Raw genomic sequence first — 20,000 nt, 5'->3', positions numbered from 1 at the left:
ACATCTAAAATTGTGATCTAAGGTAAATTAAAGGTTAAAGTTGGCCAAAATGCACCTCTGTCTCGGTTCTGATGATGCTACGGGCCTCAAGCAAAGAATATTTTTTGTTCATGTCACCAGATCTTCTTAATTACAGCCTCAGTTTACATGCAATTAAAAGGCCTGATTCTGTTATCCTCACACAGACAATTCCTATTAACTTCAAAGGATTTAACTTTAAGCATGCACTCCTTGTAGGTGTTGGTTTATAGAGCCTGAAAAACCAACAGTCTAATCCTGCAGCCCATACTTACATGACCTGGGCTTTCAGAGTCTACAGGACTATTTGCATGAATTAAGCTACAGAATTGGAGCCTAATTTTGGATTCCTACAAAAGCAGTTTGCTCCTTTCCTGCACTAAAATTATTTCAGAATGATGGAACACATTTGCATATCTCCCACCCACGCTCTTTTCTTATTTTGTCAACAGTGACAGAAAACCATACGAGACACCTACAAGCCAGAGGTAGACACAAAAGAGGAGGATGGAGGGCTTCACCAACAAGCTCCATAGGAAACACCCAGATTGAAGTCCACCTACCGCTGCCAACAGCTGCTAGGAGGGAGCTGCAATTTCTACCAGGACACAGTCATTTTTCCTAGCCTCAAGCTTTTAAGTGTCATAAATATGAAACTGCACCCTGGAAATGAAGAGCTATCTCCCCTCTCTATAGCCTCGTGTCTGCTCCAAGAAGGGAAACTCTTGACTTCTCTCCCTTCCTCCAGCCTCCTGCTGCTCTGCGGCAGGGAAGAGAAGAGGTAATGTTACTCCACCCAACGTATAGCCTCTCCCACAAAGAGGATGATCGCTACTGTTCTCTCCGTTTCTCCTGCTGTCACGCTGTTTGGAGTGGCTCACAGCCGTGAGCACCAACCTCATGGCAAACTGTCAAAAAGCCGGGCAAGCACCCCAAACTAATTGTACATTGTAGAATTAGATTTCTCCAACCCAGTAACAACTGTGCTCCTAAAGCACCAAAACTGTCTTACCAAGGAGTCACAGTCAGCCCCCTTCGGCATTCCAGTCTATCTTGCCACCTAGGCAAGATGGACTATGTGATAGATGGTAATTTTACACCAAAAATCACAATAATATTCAGGTTACTCCCAGTCCCAAAGGACCAGTCACTTACCCCAAGTCATTTATATGCAGATCTCAAACCAAAGACAACGCCTGTAGCCAATCCTGTAATAAACTAACTACAGATTTATTAACTAAGAAAAGAAATGAGAATTATTTACAAGGTTAAAACAGGAAACATACACACACAAATGAGGTACAATCTTAAATGTAAAAAGGTAATATAAGCACCTATAATAAGCAGCATGGGGATCTCTTGCTTATGGTTAGACACCTTTTCCCCTCAGAGTCCAGACAGCATAAAGAGAACCTAATTCCTTTGGTCGGAGTTTTTTTTATCACCCTATTCCTAGAGTTCAAACTGATGGGACAAGCACTCTGACACATAATCTCTTCATGGGTGAGTCGGCGGAGCTATTGACAAAATCTTTGTTCCAATGGCTCATTTGGATTCAATAGTCCATCTTGATGGGCAGGAGATAACACATTTTGCAGGAATCCAGCATTTTGCATTAGATGAAGTTTTTTTTTTCCTGTTTGGGGAGTTAGAGTTTCAGAACATTCATTTTACAGTTACACAGCAAACACTTAAGTATTACCTAATAGCAGCGGTTCTCAACCCACGGCCCAACTAGCAAACAGTTGCGGACCAGGTATGCGCTAAAGGCTGCCGGGCCCGCGCAGCGAGGTCCGGTTCCCGGCCGCCCAGACGGCAGGGTGAGGGGTCGCCAGCTGCCCCACACAGCCAGGTCCAGGGTTGGGGCTGCCACCCAGCCCCACACAGCGGGGTCCAGGGTTCCTGCCATCCAGCCCCCCACCCAGGGCTCCGCTCCTGGCCCCACTCTGTGGAGGGATCTCTGGGAGGGAGGTGCTGCACATAAGGGGCCTGGAAGGGGTGTTCGGGGGGGGGGGGGGGGGAGAGACTGTGGTTCTCAACCTGTGGCCCAGGTAACACATTGTGGCCCGCATATGTGGCCCGCAATGATAAAAAGGTTGACAACCACTGCCTTATAGTATGGAATACAGATATAAGTAGGATTAATATATGCAGCGTCCTACAAACATTCCATAAAGTCTAAACACATTCTTATACCACTAATATTTAACTATACTAACCCACAGGTAAGCCAGACTGGCTTCCAGCTTGCATTTGTCAGTGTTCAGTGATGCCTCGGGCCTTCGGATGAGATGACACCTGGTTTGCCAGTGTCACACGCCTCACCCTCAACCCCTGGTTGCAGTGAACAGGGTGTGGAAAGATGAAAAAAGGTCTCTGCTACGCTACTTCTCTGCCAGGGCCTGGTTTATGGGTTCCCTGTGAACAACTCTAGTGCCTGCCTCTGCTTTCTAGGTAGTAGCCACAGTGGGAAATTCACCCTATTCTTGTCAGTTTCGCAACTAAGCACAAGGTTCTCAATAACATCAGTGAAACTAATCAGTCTTACTATTTCTTCTTCTGTTGTTGCCTGGCAAAGCTATGGAAAGCAGCAGAAATACTGGAACTGTCTGAAGACTCATCAGGGAGCCATCACTGCATTATCTTTCACTTTGGTGGAAATTTGGAAAGTTATGTTCACAACCAAACATGCAAGGATTTTTATTTAAATAAAAGCTTAACTTCCGCCAAAAGTGACTGCGTAGGTCCCCTCCCTCACTTGCCAAGACAAACTTCCCACTTGGCCCAAGAAAAAGAGACAGGAAATGGAGTTTTCAAGCTTTGTATTGAAGTTTAAAGACTAAAATTATAGGTTTTGATATCAAAAGGTTACTGCCAATCACTGGTATCTACATTTCACTCAGGGGATCAGGTGTTATCAAACTGTGAAAGTACATTTAAGTGATTTTAAAACCCAGAATTGGAATACTAGTTACATAATTTAAGGTGTGCTATATTAAGAATGGGCACATAGGCACAAGGGGGGTACAAAAGGATCAAAGCCATACAAAGTCGCAGCCCTGCTCTTATTTTTCTTTCCCAGCCCTCCTCCTGAAGCTCTCTCCCAACAGTCCAAGCTTCAACACCACCCTGCAGCCTCCCCTAAATCACTGCAGCTCAGACATACATATGCAACTTGATTAGGTCAATTAACCGGTGACTCAAGTGATTATCAAATATTTTGCAATTTGTGCAAGACAAAGCACAGAAGAGGCTGAAAACAAGCCCAGAAGAGTCAAACTTTCAAAAAAATAAATAAATATGAAAACCATCAATACCAACAAAATAAAACCCCAACATGATATATTTCAGAATAAATAGCTGTATAAAAGTGTCCATGTACCTTGCACCCTGGTTCACGTTATAAACAGTGGCACAATTAGAAAGGAACAAAGCAACCAAAAATTAACATGCTTGAGGATATATCAAATGAATATGAGTATAAAATATACACAAAAGATTAGGTACTACCGAAACAAGTCTGTTTTGACACCAAAGCACTATACAACACAAAGAAAATGTAAGTTAACGTGGCCAAAGAAAGGAAAAACAGAAGAGAAGGCAAGTCTTACAAAACAGCAGTGAGTCAGCTACTGCAGACTGTTTGACTGCTCTGAAAACAAGATGTACACTTCTTATGTGCCTTACACAATGCTAAAAAATGAAGTAAGACCCACTGCGTATGTTCTGATATAGTAGATAAACAGATCAAAAGAGACACAAACACTGGTAACAAATGTTATTAAGTCATTCCAATTTTGAGCAACATTTTCAACCAGAATATATGCACGCACACAATATTTTAACCCTAGGTACATCAATCCAGCTACATTCCTCCCATCTAATAACTGGTCCTCTTGGCAGCAGATCACTAAAAATGGCTTATCTGAAGGACACCTCCAACTGAAGAGGGTCATCTAGATTATATCTAATAGGTTCCTTTTTAAAAATGCCATGACCCCAAACCCCACCTAAGTTCCATCAACGTATTAGAAAACTCAAAAAGCAAAGAATAAGCCCCAAGGCATCTTCCTGTGAAGAATCATGTTAAATTCAACTATTCAAAAGCTTTGAGTAAAAATAAGTAAGATTACTATTAAAAGGAAAGACGGGAGATGTTTTGTTACACAGCACCATCCACATTTATAATATCAGTCTAAAGATTAAAGTTACTGTCAAGTTAGTTTTCATAACCTTTCTTCCCTTAGACCATTTATAACAAGTCCTTGGTTACTAGCAGCTCTCTCTCCTTGACCACACCACAGCCTGGGGGTTTGTGGTTTTGTTTTCAATCATTGCTGTAAGTTTGCTAAAAGCAGTGTGGCTGATTTTTGTAATATAACATTGACATCATATATGAAAAACAGACAAAACAATTACTTCAATATTGTTACTATAGAGAAAAAAGTAGGTCAGATGAGACAAACCAACCCTAATATGCCTCTTTTATTTCCTCTAAATAATTAATAGCAGCTGTTGGGTCTTTAGCAACACATATATTACCATAAAATGGTATTTTGCAGACAAGCACATTTTGAATAGGGAACCTCTTGTCTCAAACCCAAAGGGACCCTATCACCTTGAAATCTAGTCAATTTCAAAAGTGAATGAAATTGTTGAAGCTGCACACTTGAGTCCCTCAGCCAGTTATAGTGGTTTATTATTATTAAACATTCATATTGCAGGAGTACCTAGAGGCTTCAACTAGGTCAGGGCTCCATTGTGCCAGGCACAGAATAAACACATCATAAATGACAGTCCATGCCTCATCATATTTCCCTATTTGAATGGGTTCTTTCTCCTCCTACCCATGCTGCTGAGTGGAAGAGCTACACAACAAGAGAAACTGAACAACCATGCAGAGACAATTCAAACATACACAAAGTGTTGCCAAATGCATCAGGGAAACAGGAGTATTCTTTCTCCCATCTCTTTCAGTTGTATAAGATTTAGGTGTTACTTGCAACAAGATTAGATAAAAAATTTCAGGTAGAAGTATGATTTTTTTTAAGATGACAGTGTGCCTTTGATAGAAAACAGCAGAAATAACAGCTGAAGACAGCTTTGAAATGTTTAATAATAACAGCTCTCCTTTCCCTGCCTTTCCACCTCTATGTATTATGCCTGTTTTAACAAAGTTCACTTCAGTTTAAGCTACAGGAGACCAACTGAAACAAAGTACTCATCAGAGCTGTAGGCGGGAAGCACACAGAAAAATAGTGTGAAAGGCTATGACTGCACAAAGGACAGAATGCTACATAAATAATGAAGGATGCCCATCAAAAGACACAGTGCTCATCTAAGCATTTCAATTATTGTTGAGAGACGCACAATCAATCATTCTAAAGCTAGAGTGGATTCTCCCCCTTTAAACAGGTAAATGATTTCTAGGAGTCTAAAAACCCTTACATTAGCAAAGCGTTTCAGAAAGCAAACTTTTGTTATAAAATTCTCAACATCATGGGGTAGGGGGAGGAGTCAGTAAAGAGGTACTGAGCCCCCAGTTCTGCAATGAGCTCCAAGTGGGCATATCCCAGTGCCCATACAGAGCCGCACAGATCTCTATGGGGGTGTAGGAAACAGGTTGTATAGAAATCGCTGAAGAGTATTAGCCTTCAGTTTCAGTGCAGCAAGCAATACTTTAAAATAATATTTATATGCTTTTATAAAAAAAATATTTCCCATTCATCTTCTCTTCCCTCTTTATTCCTACACACATACACAAAGCGCCAAGGATCTGATCCTCCTTATCATTATAGCTGTCATTTACATTGCAATATACATATGAAACAAAATATTACAATCCTGCCCCTGAAAGAAGGGCAACAAAAGTTCTGAGTTTTCTCCACTAACTAGTATTTCTGTTTTAAAATAAAATGTATCATATTATTATCATTAGGCAAGGGCACTGGAAATCCATTTCAGCATTTACCACCAATTGCTGAAGAGGACACTGACTCTAGTTATTCTTTCCATCACTGCCCTATTCTCTGCATAATTCAGATTCTGCACAAAATCTGGAGGCGAAATCCTGGCCCCACTGAAGTCAACTGCAAAACTCCCAGTGAGGTCTATTAGAGTTTTGCCATTAACTTGAATGGGGTCAGGATTTCCGCCAACACCTTTTAGAGGTTGCCTAATTCACGTAAAACAAACAGAATTAATCCCTCACTGCAGCTCAGGCTGGTCTACGCTACAAAGTTAGGTCAGCTTAAGTGTGAAAAATTTCACACCCTGTGAGAAGTAGTTAAGCCGACCTAATGCCCAGTGTAGACACTGCTAGGTCAACAGCAGAATTCTTCCATTGAGCTAGCCACAATCTCTTGGGGAGGTGGATTATCTTTGTCAACAGGAGAAGTGCCTCCTAGCCAGCATACCTAATATCTACACTGAAGAATGACAGCAGCACAGCTACAACAAGGAGTCTGGTGGCACCTTAAAGACTAACAGATTTATTTGGGCATAAGCTTTCGTGAGTAAAAACCTCACTTCTTCTGTGTCACTGTTGCGTTGTAAGTGAAGACAAGCCCCTAGCTAACATCTCTCAGAGTGGTGGAGTTACTACAGCAAAGGAAGAAACCCTTCCGTCACTGTAGTAAGCGCCTACACTACAGCAGTGCAGCTGCAGCACTTCCAGTGTAGACATACCCTCAGGAATCACACATGCCCTTTAAATAAAGTTACTGATCATGTGATGGAGAAAAAACATACCAGCCTCTTGTCTTGTTCGCTGATGAAAAGGCGTCTGACTAGATGACCTGTGCATATATGTATCTGAGCTAGTTTTAAGCTCACTGTGTTCAAATATATGCATTGTTGTTTGTTGACTATTTGATAATATTTAAGTGCAATCATAGAGATAACCATTGGCGTTGGGCATTCTCCTTAGCTACCTAAACGGCCAATTTACTTTTACTATATTTCACACAGTGGCCTACTGATTTAATATATATTCTGCCTGAAGGGCCAATTTATTTATCTTCATATATAGGCACTTAAAACCTAAACGCCTTTTGCAAAATGAGATTTAGGCTCCTAAATCAATTAGGTGCTGCAATGCTGAGTGCAGTAATGCTTAAATACCTTTAAAATCTGGGCTCAGGTGACTTAACAGATAATTAATACTGCAACAATACCCCAGCAGCATTAAAATGATCCTTCAAAAAGAACTCTGCCAGCCTGCCACCTGCCAAAATTTCCTTTTCTACCCCTTCATTGTTTGGGGTGCAGTATTACTGTAGTGTCAATATGTAACCTTTTTGGTAGGAGCATGTGAAAACTTAACATTCCTAGAGAGCACATATAGGGGATGCACACAAATAAATAAGAGAACTGAAGCCTTGGCGAGGACCCTGTCCTTGGCAAGGGTTTTACTTTCCCAAGTACACTGAATCTGACCCTAAGGAAGACACACAAGCAGCTGTGGTAGCCCATCAAAACATGCCCCACCCTCCAGTTTTCATTTCTGGCAGTACACATTTTGATGGGTGATAAAGTGTGCCCTCCTTAGGACCAGGGGAAAACTGGTGGAAGACCCTACTTTGACAGTCACCCCACACCCATAAAAATGTGTCCCCTCAGGGGCCGAGGGTGAAAACTGAGGAGGTGTAGCCCAATTCTGATGGGCTCCCCATGCACATCAAAATATGCAGCCATACATTACACTGTTAGTAATTAAGATGGTGAACTGCCACATTTTGATGCAAGGCACATTTTGACATGACATCACCAGTTTGCTATTGATACTTAGTTTTGCACCAGTCTCATCGATCTCACCCAGATGTTATACCAAACACTTCCCAGTGACTGACCCAAAACTTGACTTGAAGAGCTAACTGGCTGGCTGAAGCCCAACCCGGATAAAACTGGTTCTGCTGAGAGCCTGGGTAAATCATCAGAGGAAGTGGTGGCAGTTAAATCTAGCTCCTCTAGGAGGGAGTGTGGCTATCTTTGTTATTAACAACCGATGAACTCTGGGCTATGCAGAGAACAATCAAAACAAAAACAATGAACAGTAGGCAAATAAGGCCATTTTCCATCTTCATTACACAAAACCAGCACAGATCAATGAAATCTCTTACTATTACCTAAAAGGTGGCTATGATTGCACTGCAAAAATGGAGTGTTTTTATACTTATAGCTACCTTGATGTAAAATCCGAGAGAAGACAAGGCACAGGTAGTTTTTACCTTGACATGGCTTCATGAAGTAAACTCCAGGTGAGGGGTATAGGGTTGACCTTTACTAGCTACAATGAGGTTAAATCTGCCTGCCTTGTCTCCACTAAGATTTTACATGGAAGCAGCTATCTCAATATAAATATGCACCTTTTTGGCAATTAAAACAAAGCCACATGTTGTTTAAAGCAACATGTACTTTCTACTAGGGCTGTCAATTAATAGCAGTTAACGCATGTGATTAACTCAAAAAAACAACACTTTTTTTTTTAAAAAAACAAGTGTTAATCGCCCACCTCTGAAGACCGGACTTGGAGGCAGCCGGGCGAAGAGGGAGGCACTGGCTGAAGCGATTTGGGAGAGACGGTTAAACACTTTTCACGGGGGAGGGAGGAGCCCAGCTCCCCGCCGCCTGCACCATCACCACCCCACTGGATACGGACAGCCTTAGGGGTGAGCGAGGGAGGCCACCACGCAGGGTGCCATGCACAGGAGGGCGCTGCTGCCTGCCTACAGGGCAGGGGTGCCCCTTCTCCCACCGCCAGGCTTCACTGCTACTTCCACAGCCCTCCCACCCTCACCATGGAGCTGACCCTGGCCACGCTGCTCTGGACTGGGAGCCTGCCAGAGCGTCTGATGTCAGGGTGTCCCCCTCCCCTCGTCTGTGTACACGGTCACCACTGAGCTGGGGTTAGGGAACAGGGGGAGCCTGTCTGCTGCTGCTGGTGGTGGTGGCTCAGGAGTGAGTGCTGCTGATAACACCTGCTACTGGCTGAAAAGAGACAACGCTCCCCCAACATGCGCACATGTGCGCGCACGCATGCACACACACGCATACTTCCTCCCCAATACATACACACACACACAAACCAAAATCTGATATGGTGCCCCTGGTGAGCCAGGAGTGGCCAGAGACCTGAGGGATGGCTGAGGGTTCTGGCAAGATGCAGCCCCCATGTGATATTGTAAATAAGAAACGGGCAGCATTATCTCCAGTAAATGTAAACAAACTTGTTTGTCTGAGTGATTTGCTGAACAAGAAGTATGTCTGAGTGGACCTACAGAATCTAAGTTTTACATTGTTTTGTTTGTGTGTGAAGTTATGTAAAAAAATAATAATTCTACATTTGTAAATTGCACTTTCACAATAAAGATATTGCACTACTGTACTTGTATGAAGTGAATTGAAAAACATTGTCTTTTATTTATCTTTTTTACAGTGCAAATATTTGTAATAAAAAATAATATAAAGTGAGCACTGTACACTTTGTATTGTGTTGTAATTGAAATCAATATATTTGAAAATGAAAAAAGCATCCAAAAATAATTAAATTGTATTCTATTATTGTTTAACAGTGTGATTAAAACTGCAATTAATTGAGACAATTATCTTTATTTTGCGATTAATCACAATTATTTTTTTAATTGTTTGACAGCCCTATTAAATACATACAGCTTTACCACTTCCACCACTTTTCCTTCCCCTGGCAGCTGGTGTTAACAGCACTAATGACTATAGCTGTTGTTTTAGCAGACTACAGTCTCCTTCCATTCTCACTCTCCCCTGCAGCCAAAGACTCACATGGCTTAGACACATGAAATAAAATAGCCCATCAGTACAGACTAAAATTGGTGTTACATAAACAAATTACAATAGGCTGACTCAGGACACCACAGTTACTTTGAGTTTGTTATTGATAAGTTTTCATAACTGTGGAAGTCACTGATGCATTGACCAACCAATTCATTAGATTTATTTTTCTCTCTCGCTGGAATACTGATATTCTGTAATGTGAAGTTCCAGCTACACAAGGTAACTTGCATCAGGCATGGTGACTGGAGAGACGCACAAAATCCTCAAACAAGTTACTTTTTATCCACAGGCCTTTTGTTTGTTTGTTTTTTGCCTTCCTCAACCCACCTCCACCAAGTTTTCAGCACCATGTACAGATAGGGTATGTCTACACAGCAAAGAAAAACCTGGAGCTGACCCATGAAGTTGTAATAGGAACAGTGAAGAAGGTAGGAAATAGATATAAATAATACCTTAGGTGGATTTGATTTCTCCCCCCCTCCCAACCACAAATTACATTACAAAAAAAGAGTTGATCAGTGAAATGAGGTAACTAATTTTTTTTATTTATGTTTGAAGATAATTGCCAATGCCTACATATTCCACAATTCTGCAGTCACAGAAGCTTTCTATTTTTATAATTTTTAAAATATACATTTCTAGCTATAATATAGTTGCAAAGAAACCCGTCCAAAGCCTCATCTACATAAAAAAAAAAGTTCTACTGCTTTAAATATACCAGTATAATCATAACCAGTACAACCTCCTATTGTGGACGCATTTGTACCAGCACAGAAGTGCTTATATTGGTACAGCTTATTTTGATACAGGAAGGGAAATATGGTATACTGGTATAACTGCATCTACACTAGGGTTGCACAAGAGTCACACCCCTAACTGATATAGTAATAGTGGTACAAAATTGGTATACAGACCAGACCCAGCAGTGAGCAGAGTATAAACTGACACCGGTTTTTGGTTTCTATTTGGATTCTTCTATCACATTCGGCACTGTGGCTATGGTCACACTTAAGTCGTCTACATTTAAAATGCTACAGCGGCGCTGCCGTAGCGCTAAATTGTGCCTTTGTTGTGCTTCAGTGTAGACACCACTTACGCCAACAGGAGGGGTTCTCCTGTCAGCATAGGTAATCCACTTCACTGAGAGATGGTAGCTAGGTTGATGGAAGAATTCTTCCGTCAACCTAGCACTGTCTACACTGGGGGTTAGGTCGGCATAGATACGTCTCTCAGGAGGGTGGATTTTTCACAACCCTGAAAGATGTCGCTATGCTGATGTAAATTCCCAGTATAGACCGTCCATGTGTAGTCTTCCCAGGCCTGCAGATAGCCTGAAAAACCCTCACAAGTATGACTGCTCCATGTATCTCAATGTGGTGTTAATCCTGAAACCCAACAGTGATGATTTAAATATCAGTGTTTATTTCACTGCTGATCATTTTTAGCAAACAAAAGATGCTTATGTAGTTATCCCTCAAACCACCCCTCAAGCCTTATCTGGTGCAAGATGACCAAAACGTGTTCTACCCAGCAGCAAAAATCTCCCACTTCCCCAGTCACGACTTCTATAACACAGAATTGACTTGTCAATTTTCAATATAGATTGTGTAAGGGCAGAATAACATTAACTTTCATATTAAAATACAAACTCATTCAAGGTATAACACACTAGCTCCATTATTTTCTTATTTAAATAAAAACCTCCAATATTTATCCAGATCTGCTTCAGAATTTCCAGTCTGCAACATCAAACTGATGCAGAAACTAGGGAGCCTAATTGCAAGATTTAGGTCAGCTTGCATGTGGAATACGTGAGGCCTTGCATATAGACATATAGTTTCTAGTAACGATTCAATAATCCCCTCATCCTATTATGCAGCTATTTTACTTGTAGCTTCTAGCTTCCTTCAAACTCTGTGACAAAGACACTCTAGTTTATCACTTCATTTGGAGAGATGTTTCCAAGTGAATAAGCCACCACCTCTTCCCTGTGGGGCAGGAAGCCAGTCACTGAATCAAAAGAATACTGGTTTATATTCCCCCAATTACACTAACAGAGTATTCTCCATTTCCTTCAACTATCAAGCCTTCTCAGTGCACACCAGTCAGGAGCTTGCCTTTCCTTAACCATACTGGAGTTATGTACCTAGACTTAGGCCACGTCTACACTAGCAAGCTTTCAGCAGCACAGCTGTACCTATGCAGCTACGGTGCTGTAAGATCTCTTGTGTAGCTGTTCTATGCTAGTGAGAGGGCTCTCTCCCGTCAACATAGCACTGTGCCGGCAAAAGTTATGTCCATTAGGGAGGTGGCTTATTCCCACCCCTGAGCAACGTAAGTTTTGCTGACGTAAGGGGTAGTGTAGACATTGCATTTTCAGTGAAATTTACAATTAAGGCTAAGGCTACAGGCTTGTACACACTATCACTTATGTTGGTTAAACTTGTGTCGCTCTGGGGTGTGAATAAGCCACCCCCTGAGTAACATAAGTTACACCGACCTAAGCGCCGGTGTGGACAGCACTATGTCATCAGGAGAGCTTCTCCCACCAACATAGCAACCACCTCTTGCGGAGGTGGCAGAGCTCTTTCCCATCAGCCTAGAGCGCCTTCACCAGACATGCCACAGTGGTGCAGCTGCACTGTTATAGCGCTTCTAGTGTAGACTAGCCTGGTAACAAATGTTATTAAGTCATTCCAATTTTGGAATAAAGTAGGATCCAAATTAGTTTGAAATAAATTCAAATCTGGTAAACAGATAAAGTGCTGTGGGACATCTGGCCAGAAAATGTGATTGAGAACAGGCCCCACAGTATATACACAGTAAACATTTTGCCTTAAAAATCTGCAGGAAAGTACCATTCCTAGCTGTAAGCTAAAGCCCTGATCCTGCCAAGACTTATGCACATATTTAACTTTAAATATGTTAGTAGCCCCATTGACACTCCTGGGACTCTTCATGGGCATAAAATTAAGTACATGGCTCAGCCTTTGCAGGATTGGGACCTAAGCATACTAGTCCCTACAAAACCAAGCACTGTAGCCTGCCACCATTCTAACTGCTTTTTAAAATTAAAGAGACAACAATTGTCAAAAATAATGGAGAACATCCAGCTATTTTGTAATTTTTTTCCCTTCAGAAGTTGGATCCTCCTGCCAGTTTGTCATTATTGCACAGCTACGTAGATAAACCTAACAAAGTTTTCTGGCAGTGTGGAACTTTTGTTTGCAAATACAAATTCTCAGTTTACAAAAACAGTCACAGCAAATTCTTTCCTGTTCTAAATCATTTTAATTAAAACTAGAAAATCTGTAACCGCCAGGCACCACTCAGCTAATACATTCAATTTTCCTTAGCCCCCTCCCCCCCCCCCAGTAACATTATGTTCCTGGAAGGTTGTGCTGTAAATTTCCCGTTAGCATAAAGAATAAAATAATTCTGACCAAACATAAAATCACTCTTCAATATTTAAATAGCTTTCAAGTGAAAGTGTACTAAGAGTTATAACTTGTACTTACAATTTGACAACAGAGCCTTGATTCAGATTTTGGCATCCAAACTGCCACTGAACTGCACTACCATCATCCATGTGTCAATTAGACATGCATGAAGGTGCCAAGTATAAGTCCCATTCCCGGATGTTTACGTCTAGGTGCAGAACTTGTATATGCTGTGAGTTGGGGGAAGGGCCCTATTGACATAACACACACCAATGACAGCAGGAAAAAGGACTTTCTGCAACTAAAGGATACATGACCATGTCACTAGTCACTACCATGAACAGCAAACACACCCAGGGAGTCATAGTTGTGTCTGCTGTAGGTATCTCAAGCATGTAGCCATCTTGCTTTAAAAAAAAAAAAAAAAAAAAAATCAGATACTATGGAGCTCATTTTCAAGAGTGCTGAGCACTTACAACTCCACCTAAAGTCAACAGGAACTGAAGGTTTTCAGTAGTTCTAAAAGTCAGGCTGGTATCACGTTCTTTCGTTTTAAAAGCTACTGAGACAAGAATTCCAACATAAACTCAGGCACACCTGGGCGTCTAAGATGCTGCAAAGAGTGCATATTATCCAGAAAGCAACTTTATGGCAGAATTAAGGTGGGGGCAAGGAAGGGAGGGCACACCTCTATTTATTTTAATAATGCTCTTTAATACTCCAGGCTCCTCCTATATTCAAACATTTGAGATCCTACAATATTACTGAATTGCCCTTACGTCACTACCAAAAGCCTGCGATGTAATCTTTAAGACACATCCCCTACATACTCAATACATACTACCTGTCTCCTTTTATATGCCAACTCACTCATCCACACCTACCCCAAAAGTGCCCCTCTTTTCCTGCACTAGAGCATTCCACTTGTATCTCAGCTGTAGAGCATGGTTACACCAGCAACAAATTGCATCTTCATGCAAATCACATTCTCATTTCACTTACATGCCCCACAAGTATTTAGATCATATCTAAATCACTGCACAACACTTTCATGGCTGACATGTTCATGAGGTGCCCTGATAGAACATTTAGCGCGTGGACACCCAGGAGTCAGTTTAGCGAAAAGGCTACAACTCCTATCAAACAAAGGTATGACAAAAGATAATAAGGTACTACAGGCTTGTCTACACTTACAGGGATGCTGTAGTGCTTAGTGAAGATGCTACGGCATAGATATTTCACCTCCCCAAGAGGCAGTAAACTTTGTAGATGGGAGAAGCCCTCCCATCGCCATAGCGCTGCCTATACCAGGAGTTAGGTTGGTATAACTACATCGCTCAGAGGTGTGGATTTTCCACACTCCCGAGCAATGTAGTTATACCAGCATAAATTGGTAGTGTACACCAAGCCTATGTCCATCAAAGCTACTTCCTAGCGCTGCCACTGGCCATGCCCCTGGCTAGTTACATTTCCTTCAGTATCATTTAGGAGACAGAGCAAGCAGTATTATGGAAGAGTGATGGGTCAGCAAAAAGAATACATACACACAGTTATGTGACTTCCCTTGTACTTATATTTGTTTGATCTATTAAATGTATAAATGTATTAAATGTATTTCATTATAAATCAAGCATCTTTACTGCAACAGCCTCCAACAAACACATGGCATGTTGCCATGTATATTTACATTGCTGTATAACAATCAAACGCCAAATAGCGCTTTCCATAAAGAAGAAAGAATGATTCCATACATTTGACATTCTCTTTTATTGGCTATTCTGTGCAATAACAGTCTTGTTTATACTCTAAGCAGTGCTTGTTATATAGCGAGATTAAGTACAATTCTACTGATGTATTCCCACCACTCAGAATAACTCCCTTCCAAAAAAAAAAAAAAAATTATTCACACTCATTATCACCATTATTCTGATGCTGAATTTTAAACCTCAAAATGGAAAGCAAAGGTCTGCAGAACAAGCTTGTCAAATACCATTGTTTCCCATTTATTTCTAGAGATAAGGTGCTCACTTTTGCCTTTGGCAAGATGTAGATGGGGAAGCAGGGCCCCACCTCTTACAGCTGAAGGAATCGGAGGTCTGTTTGGGAGTCTGCAGGTGGAAGGGAGATGACAGCAAAGCCTAAAGGCCTGTGCTGCTTGCTATGCATCTTGCCCATCACAAGAACAGCTCACAATAGGGCATGCTCAAGGAGCATCAATCACCCAATGGCTTAATCTAGAGAAGTCTGAATCAGCAGTTTTGACTCCCAGGTAATTCCGATTGTCAGCCGATAAAAGCAAATACACTCAGGTCTGCCTGGGTAAGACTAAAGGTAATTTACTGCTTCCACACAGGCAGCTGAGGTGAGCTAGCTCGCCCCTATCTCAGATCGCTGCCTGAGAAAAATGACAGCCCCGTGCTCACTCCGTGCTTATTCATCTGAAAACTGAACAAAGTAACATTTAAGTATCTCTTCCCTCCGGAGCACAGCGGCTCTCTCACGCTCCGGTAACTCGCCGACACCACCATTGTCTTGAAGGCTCCCTACCCGCTTCCCCGGCCGTGATAAGATCATTTAGGAGGCTGCAGGAACAAAGGGTTTGAAGCTGCAGCAGCAGCCGGCGATCACAGGCTGGAATAAGCCGGCCACAGGGAAGAAGCATGCTCAGTGCGAAGTCCTGAGCCAGGAAAACAAGGTGCCCATTTCCAACGCAGCCCCCCGTGCACCGCAGGAGGTGTACAAGGCAGACGCTATGGTCCAGGTTATAGACCCCCCCCCGCTGCCGAGCAATACATGAATAGCAGCAAAGGGGGTTGCCGGGGGGCCGGCAGCGGCTGCTTCTCCCTTCCCCCAACCACCCCGTCTCTGTACCTGATCCGGCTGCGCTCCTCCTTCCTTCTCCTGTCCTGCTTCAGCTGGACCCAGCTCGGGCTTCAGCGGGCTCCGGGCGCGGGGGACCGGGAATCCAGCAGCGGAGAGTCACGCCCTCATGTCGGCCAGCCTTGCAGACCACCGGGCACTTCCTGCGCGACAAGAGAGCGAGCGAAAGCCCGCGGCTGGCAGCGTGCGGCGAGGAGGTTCCGCCGGCGGCACGAGCGCCCCTGCCATTGTCAGCCGCTGCCCGCAGACCCGCCCCAGCCGCTGGCAGCCCGCCCGCGCCCCGCGGGAGCTCGCGCGCCTCTCCGCCAGCTCGCGCGGAACCCGCAAACCTCCGCGCGCAGCCGGCAGCGCCGCGCGTGCTCGGCCCACGAGCAGCCGGGATCCCGCGCACCCCCCGCTGGGAAACCAGCCCCGCTCCGCAGGCTGCGCCTCACGCGCGCCGTCCGTAAAGTTTGCAGCCGCCTCGTCTGCAAAGCTGCCCAGACGGAGCGGGAGGGTAGGCAATTGTTTACGTCTGCTGGAGAGACAGGCTGATCCCCGCGCAGGGGGGAGCTCAAAGCGTACCGCTCCCGGTGGCCTCTGGCTGTTGGTGTCACGGCCTCGAGGCGCTGATAGTGGAAGGGGGTGGGGCTGGGGGGGCTGCAGTTAATGGCTTTACTGAAACAAAGGTAGGCTATAAAATGCGAACTTTCGCTGCTGCCCGAAGGCTGCAGTAGACAGCAATGCATATTTACTGCATGCTGGCTGATAACGGCTCCTGCTCACTGGCATTCCCCGTCCCATCAATCATGTTCACTCACACATAACAAGCCCAGACCCACCGCCACTGCTCTTAAAAAAAAACATGACAGGGCTAGCCGAAGCATGCGCGGTAGCGGCGTTTGCAAGACATCAGGTGGAGTGGGGCATATCGCAGCTCCTAATGGTGCCTTCACTAGCGAATGGCCAGGATTAAGGCGTGTGTACATGTAGATACGCCAGAATCCAGCATGTCCAGAGGGATAGCCAAGCTAGACCGACCCTGAGGTTAACTCCTTTCAGAAATCAGCGAAATCTGAAGAATGAAAAAAATCAATAACTAAGAGTCCCTGCGGATGCAAGAAGATGTATGTTTATGACCTGCCCAGATCCTTTGGGAATGCTGTGACAAGGCCCCTTAATCTTTTCTGATAATTAACCTTTCTATCCTATTATGCTGCATCAACTGCTCAATGCAGGAAGCAGTCTCAGTTCAGAGGTAGATAAGGTGTATCCTGTGTTCTGCCACCTCGGTGAGATGGCAGCTGTGGTGAAAAAGACAACCTCAGTGCGTGTGTACCCTAATGCCTCTCTTCCCCGTCTGCATAAATCCACCTTTGTGCTTTCATTAGCAGCATTTCCCCCCCACCCCAAGGATTTGTCTACAGTTGGAAATATCCCAAAAATAGCTATTCCAGAATAAGTCTCCATACAGGGCCATTAAATATACATTCTGGAATAGCTACTTTGATATCTTTCCAAGTGTGGGAACAACCTCACCCTTGCTGCTTCAAGCGTACAGCAAGAAGCCTGACCACGACATCGCCATCTGCAAATAATCCCATGAATCTTGGGTGCCAGTTCAAAAGTGCCTTATTTTATTTTTAAAAAATTATGAATTTGCTCCAGTCTTAATCGCAGCCTTCTCTAGAACCTCCCCCCAGTATTGCCAATCCCAAGCATTGAAAAACCATGGAGACAGGCCCCCAAAATATGAGGTTTTTTTAAAAAATATGAACACATTTTGGGTTATTTGTCATCACGTTTGAGGCTTTAGGGTGCAACCATGATAGCTAGAAACACATTTTTATTTTAAAATGAAAGGTGAAAGTCTCATGTAAGCAGGACCTGAGGCTTTACGAAAAATACTAAAAATCTGGTGATAAAAAAAATCAAATTCCTTTTTCCATATTGTCAAGGCAGGTGCAAGAGCCTTCTCTGCAGTTCCAGCCACTAAAGGTACATCTACACTGGCTAGGTATGCTGATGTAGCTATATCGGCACAACCCTGTAGTGTAGATTAAGACCTGATCTGTACCTAAAACATACATTGACCTAGCTACATCGCACAGGGCTGTGAAAAATTTCATGCCCTGTGTGACATAGTTAAGTCAACCTAACCCCAATGTACATGCAGCAAAGATAAAAATCCTGTCCATTGCTGTAGGAAGTGTCCACATGAAAGCACTATAGCAGCGTTAGCTGCAGCTGTGCCGCTGTAGTGCTTGTTGTACAGACGCCCCTAAGAAGTACCTTCCTGAACCGGTAAACCTCAGCCTCTCCATTTTATTTCAAACCCTATTTGAAGGCTTTTCTCCTCTGTTTATACCTTTTCTGTTCTTCCCCCTGCGCCTGTCTAAACTTCAAATTTAGATCGACATAACTATGTTGCTCAGGCCTACACTATGACTTTAATTTGGATTTAGCAGCGTTAAATCGAATTAACCTTGCACCCATCCACACAACGAAGCCATTTATTTCAAAATAAAGGGCTCTTAAAATCGATTTCTGTACTCCTCCCCGACGAGCGGAGTAGCGCCAAAATCGATATTGTCATTTCGAATTAGGGTTAGTGTGGCCACAATTCGATGGTATTGGCCTCCGGGAGCTGTCCCAGAGTGCACCATTGTGACCGCTCTGGACAGCAATCTGAACTCGCATGCACTGGCCAGGTAGACAGGAAAAGCCCCACGAACATTTGAATTTCATTTCCTGTTTGCCCAGCGTGGAGAGCACAGGTGACCACAGATAGCTCAGCTCATCAGCACAGGTAACCATGCAGGCCGATAATCGAAAAAGAGCACCAGCATGGACCGTACGGGAGGTACTGGATCTGATCGCTATATGGGGAGAGGATTCAGTGCTAGCAGAACTTCGTTCGAAAAGACGAAATGCCAAAACTTTTGAAAAAATCTCCAAGGGCATGATGGAGAGAGGCCATAATAGGGACTCAGATCAGTGCCGCGTGAAAGTCAAGGAGCTCAGACAAGCCTATCAAAAAACAAAGGAGGCAAACGGTCGCTCCGGGTCAGAGCCGCGGACATGCCGCTTCTACGCCGAGCTGCATGCAATTCTAGGGGGGGCCGCCCCCACTACCCCACCTGTGACCGTGGATTCCGAGGCGGGGATAATCTCATCAGCTACACCTGAGGATTCTGCGGATGGGGAAGAGGAGGAGGAGGAGGAGGACGAGCTTGCGGAGAGCACCCAGCACTCCGTTCTCCCCAACAGCCAGGATCTTTTTCTCAGCCTGACTGAAGTACCCTCCCAACCCTCCCAAGCCAGTATCCAAGACCATGACCCCATGGAAGGGACCTCAGGTGAGTTTACCTTTTAAAATATAAAACTTGTTTTAAAAGCAAGCGTTTTTTAATGATTACTTTGCCCTGAGGACTTGGGATGCATTCGCAGCCAGTACAGCTACTGGAAAAGTCTGTTAACGTGTCTGGGGATGGAGCGGAAATCCTCCAGGGACATCTCCATGAAGCTCTCCTGGAGGTACTCCAAAAGCCTTGCCACAAGGTTTCTGGGCAGTGCAGCCTTATTCCGTCCTCCATGGTAGGACACTTGACCACGCCATGCTTGCAGCAAGTAATCTGGTATCATTGCCTGACAAAGCCTGGCAGCGTATGGTCCCGGTGTTTGCTGGCATTCAAGCAACATCCGTTCTTTATCTCGCTGTGTAATCCTCAGGAGAGTGATATCGCTCATGGTAACCTGGTTGAAATACGGGAATTTAATTAAGGGGACAGAGGTGGCCGTTCCTACTGGGCTGTTTGCCTGTGGCTGAAAAGAAATCCTTCCCTGCAGTTAGCCAAGCGCAGGGTGGGGGGA

At 43.8% G+C, this 20,000-nt stretch overlaps 1 protein-coding gene across 1 annotated transcript in view; it reads right to left on the bottom strand.

Annotated features, from left to right (window-relative positions):
- Nucleotides 1-16,177, bottom strand: part of LRRC8D (leucine rich repeat containing 8 VRAC subunit D) — a 74,671-nt gene extending 58,494 nt beyond the window's left edge. Inside the window, exon 1 of the mRNA XM_065409558.1 lies at nucleotides 16,140-16,177. The gene's annotated coding sequence lies outside the window, so the exon portion shown is untranslated. The remainder of the gene's footprint in view (nucleotides 1-16,139) is intronic.
- Nucleotides 16,178-20,000: the final 3,823 nt, after the last annotated feature.

The sequence above is a fragment of the Emys orbicularis genome, chromosome 8 (genome assembly GCF_028017835.1).
Source record: "Emys orbicularis isolate rEmyOrb1 chromosome 8, rEmyOrb1.hap1, whole genome shotgun sequence".
Classification (NCBI taxonomy): Eukaryota; Metazoa; Chordata; order Testudines; family Emydidae; genus Emys; species Emys orbicularis.
The sequence above is the reverse complement of the archived record's forward strand: the minus strand, read 5'-3'. Positions and strand labels throughout refer to the sequence as shown.